Genomic DNA, 13,559 nt, shown 5'->3' with positions numbered 1-13,559 from the left:
TTTTCAGCGTATGGTGGAGCTGACGCACCCTGGATACACACCCCTTCATGAAAAACCATCGGGGTTGAACTTTTGGATAATGTTTCGTAGCACTCACCTGCCTAGCTAGCAGAAGTCAATGGGTCGACTAAAGCACCGCTACCAAGCGAAGCTCGATGGAACAGCTGTTTCAACGCTGAAATGGCCAGAGTTTTTCAATGAAAAATGAACGACCTTCGAAACTCCACAAAATTGGCATGAGAGCTAGGTACATGAATCCTAGCTTCGACATCAAGTTTCAAAAAAGCGGTGACAAAAATTATCTCCGTTTTTTTAAACAAAATGGCATGGAAGCTAGGATTCATGTATGCAATTTACTGACCAAGTTTGGATGGAATCGGATGAGTCTTCGGATTTTTAGGTCGAAATATCAAAAGTCTGTTTTCAAAACATCTAATCTTTATCAGAGCTAGCTTTCGGCTTTCCAAAGAGAAAAATATTGAAACGACCAAAATTAAAACAACCTTGAAAAACTACCAAAAACATTCTTTGGTTGTCTTCAGATTTTTAGATCGAAATAACAGATAATAGTTTTTGTTTTAGGTACGCTACTAACTGACAACGCCTGAAAGGAGTAATTGACACACATACAGCAGATTTTGTGAATGGGAATGGTGGTGACGTCGCGAAAATTGCGTGACGCGTTTATGTTTTTTGGAGTGAGCAAGGAAGACGCGATTTCCTGTCTTGCACTAAACGCGTCGGCCTTAGACAAGCTGCCACCGAGAGAGCTGCATGGCAGCAGTATTAAGTCCGGTTTGCTGGCATTCATAGGCGAAACTCGCGAAAAGTTTGGAGATGAGTTTCGAGGCCAGTGAATTACAAGCCGAACAGTTTTATTAAGTCAAATTTGTTCTAGAGTTCGTTCTGGGAAACCTTGCACCCAGCTCAGCCGGTATCGAACGCGCGTTCAGCGAAATGTGACTTGTGGAAAAGGAGCTGAGAAACAAACTAGGCAGCAGGAACATGGAAAGATGGCATGTTGTTGTATGCGCTGCCTCGGTAAATAAAACTTTTTCACACAGAGGCGAAGCTGAGCTTCGCACCACTTGCGATACAAAGCAACAAAGTTTGAGAACGCAACTAAATTTTGGATAATGGTATACGAGTAACGACACAACTATTTTACCTTATGTTACCACGGCTCAAAAACAAAAATACGACAATGCTGCAGCAAAGTTTTTCTATTTCTGCAACATTGCGTTTAGAGCCACGGAATCTCCTAATTTCAAGGTAAAATTACTATCATTTTCAGCTTGCAAAAAAATAGAAAAGGTACTAGTAATAAAAATAAACATTTTTCAGCGTATGGTGGAGCTGACGCACCCTGGATACACACCCCTTCACGAAAAACCATCGGGGTTGAACTTTTTGGATAATGTTTCGTAGCACTCACCTGCCTAGCTAGCAGAAGTCAATGGGTCGACTAAAGCACGCTACCAAGCGAAGCTCTATGGAACAGCTGTTTCAACGCTGAAATGGCCAGTGTTTTTCAATGAAAAATGAACGAGCTTCGAAACTCCACAAAATTGGCATGAGAGCTAGGTACATGAATCCTAGCTTCGACAACAAGTTTCAAAAAAGCGGTGACAAAAATTATCTCCGTTTTTTTAAACAAAATGGCATGAAAGCTAGGATTCATGTATGCAATTTACTGGCCAAGTTTGGATGGAATCGGATGAGTCTTCGGATTTTTAGGTCGAAATATCAAAAGTCTGTTTTCAAAACATCTAATCTTTATCAGAGCTAGCTTTCGGCTTTCCAAAGAGAAAAATATTAAAACGACCAAAATTAAAACAACCTTGAAAAACTACCAAAAACATTCTTTGGTTGTCTTCAGATTTTTAGATCGAAATAACAGATAATAGTTTTTGTTTTAGGTACGCTACTAACTGACAACGCCTGAAAGGAGTAATTGACACACATACAGCAGATTTTGTGAATGGGAATGGTGGTGACGTCGCGAAAATTGCGTGACGCGTTTATGTTTTTTGGAGTGAGCAAGGAAGACGCGATTTCCTGTCTTGCACTAAACGCGTCGGCCTTAGACAAGCTGCCACCGAGAGAGCTGCATGGCAGCAGTATTAAGTCCGGTTTGCTGGCATTCATAGGCGAAACTCGCGAAAAGTTTGGAGATGAGTTTCGAGGCCAGTGAATTACAAGCCGAACAGTTTTATTAAGTCAAATTTGTTCTAGAGTTCGTTCTGGGAAACCTTGCACCCAGCTCAGCCGGTATCGAACGCGCGTTCAGCGAAATGTGACTTGTGGAAAAGGAGCTGAGAAACAAACTAGGCAGCAGGAACATGGAAAGATGGCATGTTGTTGTATGCGCTGCCTCGGTAAATAAAACTTTTTCACACAGAGGCGAAGCTGAGCTTCGCACCACTTGCGATACAAAGCAACAAAGTTTGAGAACGCAACTAAATTTTGGATAATGGTATACGAGTAACGACACAACTATTTTACCTTATGTTACCACGGCTCAAAAACAAAAATACGACAATGCTGCAGCAAAGTTTTTCTATTTCTGCAACATTGCGTTTAGAGCCACGGAATCTCCTAATTTCAAGGTAAAATTACTATCATTTTCAGCTTGCAAAAAAATAGAAAAGGTACTAGTAATACAAATAAACATTTTTCAGCGTATGGTGGAGCTGACGCACCCTGGATACACACCCCTTCACGAAAAACCATCGGGGTTGAACTTTTTGGATAATGTTTCGTAGCACTCACCTGCCTAGCTAGCAGAAGTCAATGGGTCGACTAAAGCACGCTACCAAGCGAAGCTCTATGGAACAGCTGTTTCAACGCTGAAATGGCCAGTGTTTTTCAATGAAAAATGAACGAGCTTCGAAACTCCACAAAATTGGCATGAGAGCTAGGTACATGAATCCTAGCTTCGACAACAAGTTTCAAAAAAGCGGTGACAAAAATTATCTCCGTTTTTTTAAACAAAATGGCATGGAAGCTAGGATTCATGTATGCAATTTACTGACCAAGTTTGGATGGAATCGGATGAGTCTTCGGATTTTTAGGTCGAAATATCAAAAGTCTGTTTTCAAAACATCTAATCTTTATCAGAGCTAGCTTTCGGCTTTCCAAAGAGAAAAATATTGAAACGACCAAAATTAAAACAACCCTAAAAAACATTCTTTGGTTGTCTTCAGATTTTTAGATCGAAATAACAGATACTAGTTTTTGTTTCAGGTACGCTACTAACTGACAACGCCTGAAAGGAGTCATTGACACACATACAGCAGATTTCGTCAATGTGAATGATGGTGATGTCGCGAAAATTGCGTGACGTTTATGTTTTTTGGAGTGAGCAAGGAAGACGCAATGTCCTGTCTCTCACTAAACGCGTCGGTCTTAGACGAGCTGCCACCGAGAGAGCTGCATGACAGCAGTATTAAGTCCGGTTTGCTGGCATTCATAGGGGAAACTCGCAAAAAGTTTGGAAGACGCCCATTGTGCAAAAAAAAACAAAAAATTTCTCGAATCACCCATTGCACACATTTTATACACCTCAAAGCACATCTATGCAAAAAGCACACCTATGCCTTTCTTGTGACAAAGTAGATGAACTGTTCATAGAAATAAAAAGAAGTCAAACCTCAAAGCAAAAAACAAACAAACAAACAATTAAGCAATTAAACAAACAAACAAACAAACAAACAAACACACACACACACAAATTTTATTCACGCGTCAAATAACAATATGCGGCCACTATAATATAATATTGGCCGATATAATATTGGCCGAAACCTATTAAGCACAAAAATGAAATTAAAAAAGCCGGGAAAAAATCAATAACTTTTGTAATAATATACAATTATTAAGTCTCCCACACAGACACGCACAAACAAAACTCGTTTTGCTCGTCGAAAGACGCAATATGAGACTAATAAATTTAAAAAAAAAACAGCCGAAAAATATTTTGAAAAATTTAAGACTAATTTAAAGTTAATAATTCCCCCTCACCCTCAAAAAACATACACAGCTCGAAATATGACGCAAAATGAAGCGAATAGGCCAATGTAATATAGGCCGAAGACTATCAGGCCGAAAACAAAAAGAAAAAACACAAAAGAATCGAAAATTTCTAAGACATGAGAAATCACTTATCCCTCAAAACACAGACACGCATGCAAAGACTTTTTTGCCCAACGATAGGCACATTACGCGGCCATTAAAACGATATCAAATAGGCCGAAAATTATCAAGCAAAAAAAGACATTCAAGCCGAAAAAAATGTCATGAAAAACTTGAAGTAACATTTCTATTAAGATTGTTAGCCTTTTGGCAACCCAGATGTGAGCATAAAAAATATTGTTCCCTTGGAAGTTCTGATAATTAGGCCACTAACATGATATAAAAACGGCCGGAGCCTATTAAGCCAAAAAAAGACACAAAAAGTAAGGAAGTTTTAAGAAAAAAAATAGAAAAATCACAACCAACAGAAAAAAAAAGTTTGAAAGACAGACCATTTAAATTAACAAACTCAACCCTGCTTAAAACTTGCAACCGAGAGGAGTAGGATTTACAATAAGGAGGGAGAGGTGAAAGAGTCTAGAAGTGAGTCATGTGGACAACGTTGTTTAAAGGAAAAAAAGTCTACTACCAGCTTGCAATACCCTTGCTTATCGCAAGAGTAATAGTAATAAAGCTGGAAACAACAGCCGAAGACGTCCGTTGTGCTAAGAAAAAACAAAACATTTTCGAATCATCGTTGCACACATTTTATACACCTCAAAGCACATCTATGCAAAAAGCACACTTATGCCTTTCTTGTGACAAAGTAGATGAACTGTTCATAGAAAAAAATAGAAGTCAAACCTGAAAGAACGAAATTTGAATTTTCCTAAAAAAGCCAAAAAATTCATCACAACCTTTATAAGATCTTCATAGCATTCATCGACTCTAACACAAAAGGCATACAAAATTGGAAGAAACACAAACCTCGAATAGAACTTAGTTACTTGAAATATGAATATACCATCTCTGAAAGATTACACAGGTGACAGTGCACTAGAACATGAATGTTAGATTTGACATTCCAAAAACCCATTGAATTCTTTATTTAAAGGTTTGTTGTATTCTAGTTAGAAATTCTTTTCAGTCATAATAGCTAAAATGACAAATATGTTTTCAGAACATCTACCTTTTATCAGAGCTGGCTTTCGGCTTTCCAAAGAGAAAAATTTTGAAACTACCAAAAAAAATATTTTAAGAAAAAATTGCAGTAAACTATTAGTATGTTCACCAAAAAAAAAACTGTTAAGAAAACAATGAAAATTTTTTTGTTAACTTGAATGGAATGCCTTTCAATGAACTTCATAAGTTCGGTAGTTAGATGACCTTTTCTACTGCTCCACAAACTTTCGCCGCAAAATTTAATAAGCTAAAAACAACCGCATCACAATTTAGCTAATATTATCACGCTGCCATAATGATATGCCTGTAACCTTATGCCAAGCAAAATAAAACAAGAAAAAAATTACAAAAAAAAGACTAAAGTAAGTTTTAAGGTCAAAATCAAGCCTGATTCTACGCAGTATTTAGTAGGCAACATAACAAATTGAAAACCAAAAATAATTTTATTGCTTCAAATCCAACTTTTGCAAGACTCAGTCAATATTTTTACATAGAGAAAAATCGAAGCTCCGCAGCACTTGCCAAACAACAACAAAATAGCATGGCAAGCTATACGACAAAAATTAGACGAAATACTACAAGTAAGAAAAAGTGAAAAAAAAATTTTAAAAAAAGAATCAACTAAAAACTAGCAGTTTCTCTCATTTGTCTCAAATGAGGTTAAAATATAGGAAAACCATTTCCAGCCCTAAAAAGACTCAAAAAGTATGAATTGTTAATAAAGCTGGCAATAACGCCTGGTGTACATTAAAACAAAATTTTTCAAAAATACTGTTCTATGCAATTAAATCACCTCAAAGCACATAAACTGACCACAAAGCACACCTATGCAAAAAACAGAACTTCTGCAAATCAAAGTAAGGCCACTATACCGATGTACCACAAGCTGTTTATAAGTAAAAATTGCCTTCCTTTTGACAAATCAAATGAACTGAACATAGAAAGAAATTGAAGTCAAACCACAAACGAAATTTGAATTTACCTCAAAGAAACAAATTCATCACGACCTATATTATACACTAGATCTCCACTGCATTCATTGACTCTTATACAAAAATCAAACAGAATTGGAAGAAAAACATACCTCGAATAACACGCTTTTCTTGAGAATATAAGATTGATGCTGCTGAAGCAAAAAACGCAAAATACTAATGCACTAAAACATTTGTGTTACATTGGATGTTCTAAATTTTTGTAAAATAATCAGATTGGATACCGAAAGAAATTCTTCATGAATAAAGAGAAGAGAGTTTTCGCAAATTTAAAATTAAACCTATCTAGGGGGTGTTAGTTTTCCAATTAAAATTCATCAGCTCGTATATTAGTTTATTTACACATACTAACTATATACGTCGTTATGATATACAAACTTTACAAAATCCAATTTGATTTTGGTATCTTGAATGGAATGCCTTTCAATGAACTTCAAAAGTTCGGTAGTTAGATGACCTTTTCTACTGCTCCAAAAACTTTCGTCGCAAAATTTAATAAGCAAAACACAATCGCAACATAATTTAGCTAAAATTATCACGATGCCATAATGATATTCCTGTAACCTTATGCAAAGCGAAAAAAATGAAAAAAAGTTTACAAAAAGACTAAAATACTTTTTAAGGTCAAAATCAAACCTGATTCTACGCAGTATTTAGTAGGCAATTTAAACAAATTGAAAACAAAAAATAATTTTATTACTTCAATTCAAAACTTTTGCAAAACTTAGTCAATATTTTTTCACAGCGAAAAATCGAAGCTCCGCAGCACTTTCCGAACAACAACAAAAAAAGCATGGCAAGCTAGACGACAAAAAGTAGACAAAATACTACCAGTAAGAAAAAGTGTCAAAGAAAACTTTCTAAAATGAATCAACTAAAAATTAGCGGTTTCTCTTATTTGTCTCATTTAAAAATATAGGCAAACAATTTACAGCCCTAAAAAGACTCAAAAAGGATGAATTGTGAATAAAGCTGGCAAAAACACCTGGTGTACATTTATATGAAATTTTTAAAAAACACAGTTCTATACAATTAAATCAGCTCAAAGCACAAACTCACCACAAAGCACACCTATGCAAATAAATGTAATTACTGCAAATCAAAATAAGACCACTATACCGATGTACCATAAGCTGTTTATAAGTAAAAATGCCTTCCTTTTGACAAATCAAATGAACTGAACATAGAAAAAAATTGAAGTCAAACCAAACGATAGTTGAATTTGCTTCAAGAAAACAAATTCATCGCGGCCTATATTATATACTAGATCTCCTCTGCATTAATTGACTCTTCTACAAAAAACAAACAGAATTGGAAGACAAACAAACCTCGAATAAAACGCTTTACCTAAGAATATAAGATTGATGCTGCTGAAACAAAAAACGGAAAAAATACTAATGCACTAAAACATTTGTGTTACATTAGATGTTCTAAAGTTTTGTAACTTTATCAGATTGGATACCGAAAGAAATTCTTCATGAATGAAGAGAAGAGAGTTATCGTAAATTTAAAATTGAAAATATCTAGGGGGTGTTAGTTTTCCAATTAAAATTCATCAGCTCATATATTAGTTTATTTACACACACTAACTATATTCGTCGTTATGATATACAAATTTTACAAAATCCAATTTGATTTTGGTAACTTAAATGGAATGTCTTTCAATGAACTTCAAAAGTTCGGTAATTAGATGACCTTTTCTACTGCTCCGAAAAAGTTTCGTCGCAAAACTTTATAAGCAAAACACAATCGCAATACAATTTAGCTAATATTATCACGATACCATAATGATATTCCTGTAACCTTATGCCAAGCAAAAAAAAACAAGAAAAAGTTACAAAAAGACTAAATAAGTTTTAAGGTCAAAATCAAACCTGATTCTACGCAGTATTTAGTAGGCAGCATAACAAATTGAAAACCAAAAATAACTTTAATACTTCAATTCAAACTTTTGCAAAGTTTAGTCAATAATTTTACAGAGAGAAAAATCGAAGCTCCTCAGCACTTGCCAAACAACAACAAAATAGCATGGCAAGCTAGACGACAAAAACTAGACGAAATACTACCAGTAAGAAAGTGTCAAAGAAAATTTTTTTTAAATGAATCAACTAAAAATTAGCGGTTTCTCTCATTTGTCTCATTTGAAAAAATAGGCAAACAATTTCCCGCCCTAAAAAAGACTCAAAAAGAATGAATTGTTAATAAAGCTGGCAATAACACCTGGTGTACATTAAGATCAAATTTTTTAAAAACACAGTTCTATACAATTAAATCAGCTCGAAGCACATAAACTCACCACAAAGCACACCTATACAAATAAATAAAATTTCTGCAAATCAAAATAAGGCCACTATACCGATGTACCACAAGCGGTTTAAAAGTAAAAGTTTCCTTCCTTTTGACAAATCAAATGAACTAAACATAGAAAGAAATTGAAGTCAAACCAAACGAAATTTGAATTTGCTTAAAAAAAAACAAATTCATCACGACCTATATTATATATTAGATCTCCGCTGCATTAAATGACTCTTATACAAAAATCAAACAGAATTGGAAGAAGAACAAATCTCGAAAAAAACGCTCTACCTAAGAAAATAAGATTGATGCTGCTGAAACAAAAAACGCAAAAATACTAATGCACTAAAACATTTGTGTTACATTAGATGTTCTAAAATTTTGTAACTTTATCAGATTGGATACCGAAAAAAATTCTTCATGAATGAAGAGAAGAGAGTTTTCGTAAATATAAACTTAAACCTATCTAGGGGGTGTTAGTTTTCCAATTAAAATTCATCAGCTCATATATTAGTTTATTTACACACACTAACTATATTCGTCGTTATGATATACAAACCTTACAAAATCCAATTTGATTTTGGTAACTTGAATGGAATGTCTTTCAATGAACTTCAAAAGTTCGGTAATTAGATGACCTTTTCTACTGCTCCGAAAAAGTTTCGTCGCAAAACTTTATACGCAAAACACAATCGCAATACAATTTAGCTAATATAATCACGATACCATAATGATATTCCTGTAAGCTTATGCCAAGCAAAAAAACAAGAAAAAGTTACAAAAAGACAAAAATAAGTTTTAAGGTCAAAATCAAACCTGATTCTACGCAGTATTTAGTAGGCAGAATAACAAATTGAAAACCAAAAATAACTTTATTACTTCAATTCAAACTTTTGCAAAACTTAGTCAATATTTTTACAGAGAGAAAAATCGAAGCTCCTCAGCACTTGCCAAACAACAAAAAAATAGCATGGCAAGCTAGACGACAAAAACTAGACGAAATACTACCAGTAAGAAAGTGTCAAAGAAAATTTTTTTTTTAAATGAATCAACTAAAAATTAGCGGTTTCTCTCATTTGTCTCATTTGAAAAAATAGGCAAACAATTTCCCGCCCTAAAAAAGACTCTAAAAGAATGAATTGTTAATAAAGCTGGCAATAACACCTGGTGTACATTAAGATCAAATTTTTTAAAAACACAGTTCTATACAATTAAATCAGCTCGAAGCACATAAACTCACCACAAAGCACACCTATACAAATAAATAAAATTTCTGCAAATCAAAATAAGGCCACTATACCGATGTACCACAAGCGGTTTAAAAGTAAAAATTTCCTTCCTTTTGACAAATCAAATGAACTGAACATAGAAAGAAATTGAAGTCAAACCACAAACGAAATTTGAATTTACCTCAAAGAAACAAATTCATCACGACCTATATTATACACTAAATCTCCACTGCATTCATTGACTCTTATACAAAAATCAAACAGAATTGGAAGAAAAACATACCTCGAATAACACGCTTTTCTTGAGAATATAAGATTGATGCTGCTGAAACAAAAAACGCAAAAATACTAATGCACTAAAACATTTGTGTTACATTAGATGTTCTAAAATTTTGTAACTTTATCAGATTGGATACCGAAAAAAATTCTTCATGAATGAAGAGAAGAGAGTTTTCGTAAATATAAACTTAAACCTATCTAGGGGGTGTTAGTTTTCCAATTAAAAATCATCAGCTCATATATTAGTTTATTTACACACACTAACTATATTCGTCGTTATGATATACAAACCTTACAAAATCCAATTTGATTTTGGTAACTTGAATGGAATGTCTTTCAATGAACTTCAAAAGTTCGGTAATTAGATGACCTTTTCTACTGCTCCGAAAAAGTTTCGTCGCAAAACTTTATACGCAAAACACAATCGCAATACAATTTAGCTAATATAATCACGATACCATAATGATATTCCTGCAAGCTTATGCCAAGCAAAAAAACAAGAAAAAGTTACAAAAAGACAAAAATAAGTTTTAAGGTCAAAATCAAACCTGATTCTACGCAGTATTTAGTAGGCAGAATAACAAATTGAAAACCAAAAATAACTTTATTACTTCAATTCAAACTTTTGCAAAACTTAGTCAATATTTTTACAGAGAGAAAAATCGAAGCTCCTCAGCACTTGCCAAACAACAAAAAAATAGCATGGCAAGCTAGACGACAAAAACTAGACGAAATACTACCAGTAAGAAAGTGTCAAAGAAATTTTTTTTTTTAAATGAATCAACTAAAAATTAGCGGTTTCTCTCATTTGTCTCATTTGAAAAAATAGGCAAACAATTTCCCGCCCTAAAAAAGACTCAAAAAGAATGAATTGTTAATAAAGCTGGCAATAACACCTGGTGTACATTAAGATCAAATTTTTTAAAAACACAGTTCTATACAATTAAATCAGCTCGAAGCACATAAACTCACCACAAAGCACACCTATACAAATAAATAAAATTTCTGCAAATCAAAATAAGGCCACTATACCGATGTACCACAAGCGGTTTAAAAGTAAAAATTTCCTTCCTTTTGACAAATCAAATGAACTGAACATAGAAAGAAATTGAAGTCAAACCACAAACGAAATTTGAATTTACCTCAAAGAAACAAATTCATCACGACCTATATTATACACTAGATCTCCACTGCATTCATTGACTCTTATACAAAAATCAAACAGAATTGGAAAAAAAACATACCTCGAATAACACGCTTTTCTTGAGAATATAAGATTGATGCTGCTGAAACAAAAAACGCAAAAATACTAATGCACTAAAACATTTGTGTTACATTAGATGTTCTAAAATTTTGTAACTTTATCAGATTGGATACCGAAAAAAATTCTTCATGAATGAAGAGAAGAGAGTTTTCGTAAATATAAACTTAAACCTATCTAGGGGGTGTTAGTTTTCCAATTAAAATTCATCAGCTCATATATTAGTTTATTTACACACACTAACTATATTCGTCGTTATGATATACAAACCTTACAAAATCCAATTTGATTTTGGTAACTTGAATGGAATGTCTTTCAATGAACTTCAAAAGTTCGGTAATTAGATGACCTTTTCTACTGCTCCGAAAAAGTTTCGTCGCAAAACTTGATACGCAAAACACAATCGCAATACAATTTAGCTAATATAATCACGATACCATAATGATATTCCTGTAAGCTTATGCCAAGCAAAAAAACAAGAAAAAGTTACAAAAAGACTAAAATAAGTTTTAAGGTCAAAATCAAACCTGATTCTACGCAGTATTTAGTAGGCAGAATAACAAATTGAAAACCAAAAATAACTTTATTACTTCAATTCAAACTTTTGCAAAACTTAGTCAATATTTTTACAGAGAGAAAAATCGAAGCTCCTCAGCACTTGTCAAACAACAAAAAAATAGCATGGCAAGCTAGACGACAAAAACTAGACGAAATACTACCAGTAAGAAAAAGAAACAAACAAAAATTTTTTTTTTAAATGAATCAACTAAAAATTAGCGGTTTCTCTCATTTGTCTCATTTGAAAAAATAGGCAAACAATTTCCCGCCCTAAAAAAGGATAAAAAAGAATGAATTGTTAATAAAGCTGGCAATAACACCTGGTGTACATTAAGATAAAATTTTTCAAAAACACAGTTCTATACAATTAAATCAGCTCGAAGCACATAAACTCACCACAAAGCACAACTATGCAAAAAAATATAATTTCTGCAAATCAAAATAAGGCCACTATACCGATGTACCACAAGCGGTTTATAAGTAAAAGTTTCCTTCCTTTTGACAAATCAAATGAACTGAACATAGAAAGAAATTGAAGTCAAACCAAACGAAATTTGAATTTGCTTAAAAAAACAAATTCATCACGACCTATATTATATATTAGATCTCCGCTGCATTAAATGACTCTTATACAAAAATCAAACAGAATTGGAAGAAGAACAAATCTCGAAAAAAACGCTCTACCTAAGAAAATAAGATTGATGCTGCTGAAACAAAAAACGCAAAAATACTAATGCACTAAAACATTTGTGTTACATTAGATGTTCTAAAATTTTGTAACTTTATCAGATTGGATACCGAAAAAAATTCTTCATGAATGAAGAGAAGAGAGTTTTCGTAAATATAAACTTAAACCTATCTAGGGGGTGTTAGTTTTCCAATTAAAATTCATCAGCTCATATATTAGTTTATTTACACACACTAACTATATTCGTCGTTATGATATACAAACCTTACAAAATCCAATTTGATTTTGGTAACTTGAATGGAATGTCTTTCAATGAACTTCAAAAGTTCGGTAATTAGATGACCTTTTCTACTGCTCCGAAAAAGTTTCGTCGCAAAACTTTATACGCAAAACACAATCGCAATACAATTTAGCTAATATAATCACGATACCATAATGATATTCCTGTAAGCTTATGCCAAGCAAAAAAACAAGAAAAAGTTACAAAAAGACTAAAATAAGTTTTAAGGTCAAAATCAAACCTGATTCTACGCAGTATTTAGTAGGCAGAATAACAAATTGAAAACCAAAAATAACTTTATTACTTCAATTCAAACTTTTGCAAAACTTAGTCAATATTTTTACAGAGAGAAAAATCGAAGCTCCTCAGCACTTGCCAAACAACAAAAAAATAGCATGGCAAGCTAGACGACAAAAACTAGACGAAATACTACCAGTAAGGAAAAGTAACAAACAAAATTTTTTTTTTTAAAATGAATCAACTAAAAATTAGCGGTTTCTCTCATTTGTCTCATTTGAAAAAATAGGCAAACAATTTCCCGCCCTAAAAAAGGATCAAAAAGAATGAATTGTTAATAAAGCTGGCAATAACACCTGGTGTACATTAAGATAAAATTTTTCAAAAACACAGTTCTATACAATTAAATCAGCTCGAAGCACATAAACTCACCACAAAGCACACCTATGCAAAAAAATATAATTTCTGCAAATCAAAATAAGGCCACTATACCGATGTACCACAAGCGGTTTATAAGTAAAAGTTTCCTTCCTTTTGACAAATC

The 13,559-nt window shown here is 33.3% G+C and overlaps 1 protein-coding gene across 2 annotated transcripts in view; it reads right to left on the bottom strand.

Annotated features, from left to right (window-relative positions):
- LOC134843623 (patatin-like phospholipase domain-containing protein 4) overlaps positions 1–13,559 on the bottom strand; it is a 206,128-nt gene that overhangs the window by 126,353 nt on the left and 66,216 nt on the right. Inside the window, exon 1 of one of the 2 annotated variants that reach the window (XM_063859797.1) lies at positions 5,434–5,443. The exons of the other annotated variant lie outside the window; for it this stretch is intronic. The gene's annotated coding sequence lies outside the window, so the exon portion shown is untranslated. Of the gene's footprint in view, positions 1–5,433; positions 5,444–13,559 lie in introns of those variants that run through there. 2 annotated transcript variants of the gene reach the window in all.

Source organism: Symsagittifera roscoffensis, chromosome 4 (genome assembly GCF_963678635.1).
Source record: "Symsagittifera roscoffensis chromosome 4, txSymRosc1.1, whole genome shotgun sequence".
Taxonomy (NCBI): Eukaryota; Metazoa; Xenacoelomorpha; order Acoela; family Convolutidae; genus Symsagittifera; species Symsagittifera roscoffensis.
The sequence above is the reverse complement of the archived record's forward strand: the minus strand, read 5'-3'. Positions and strand labels throughout refer to the sequence as shown.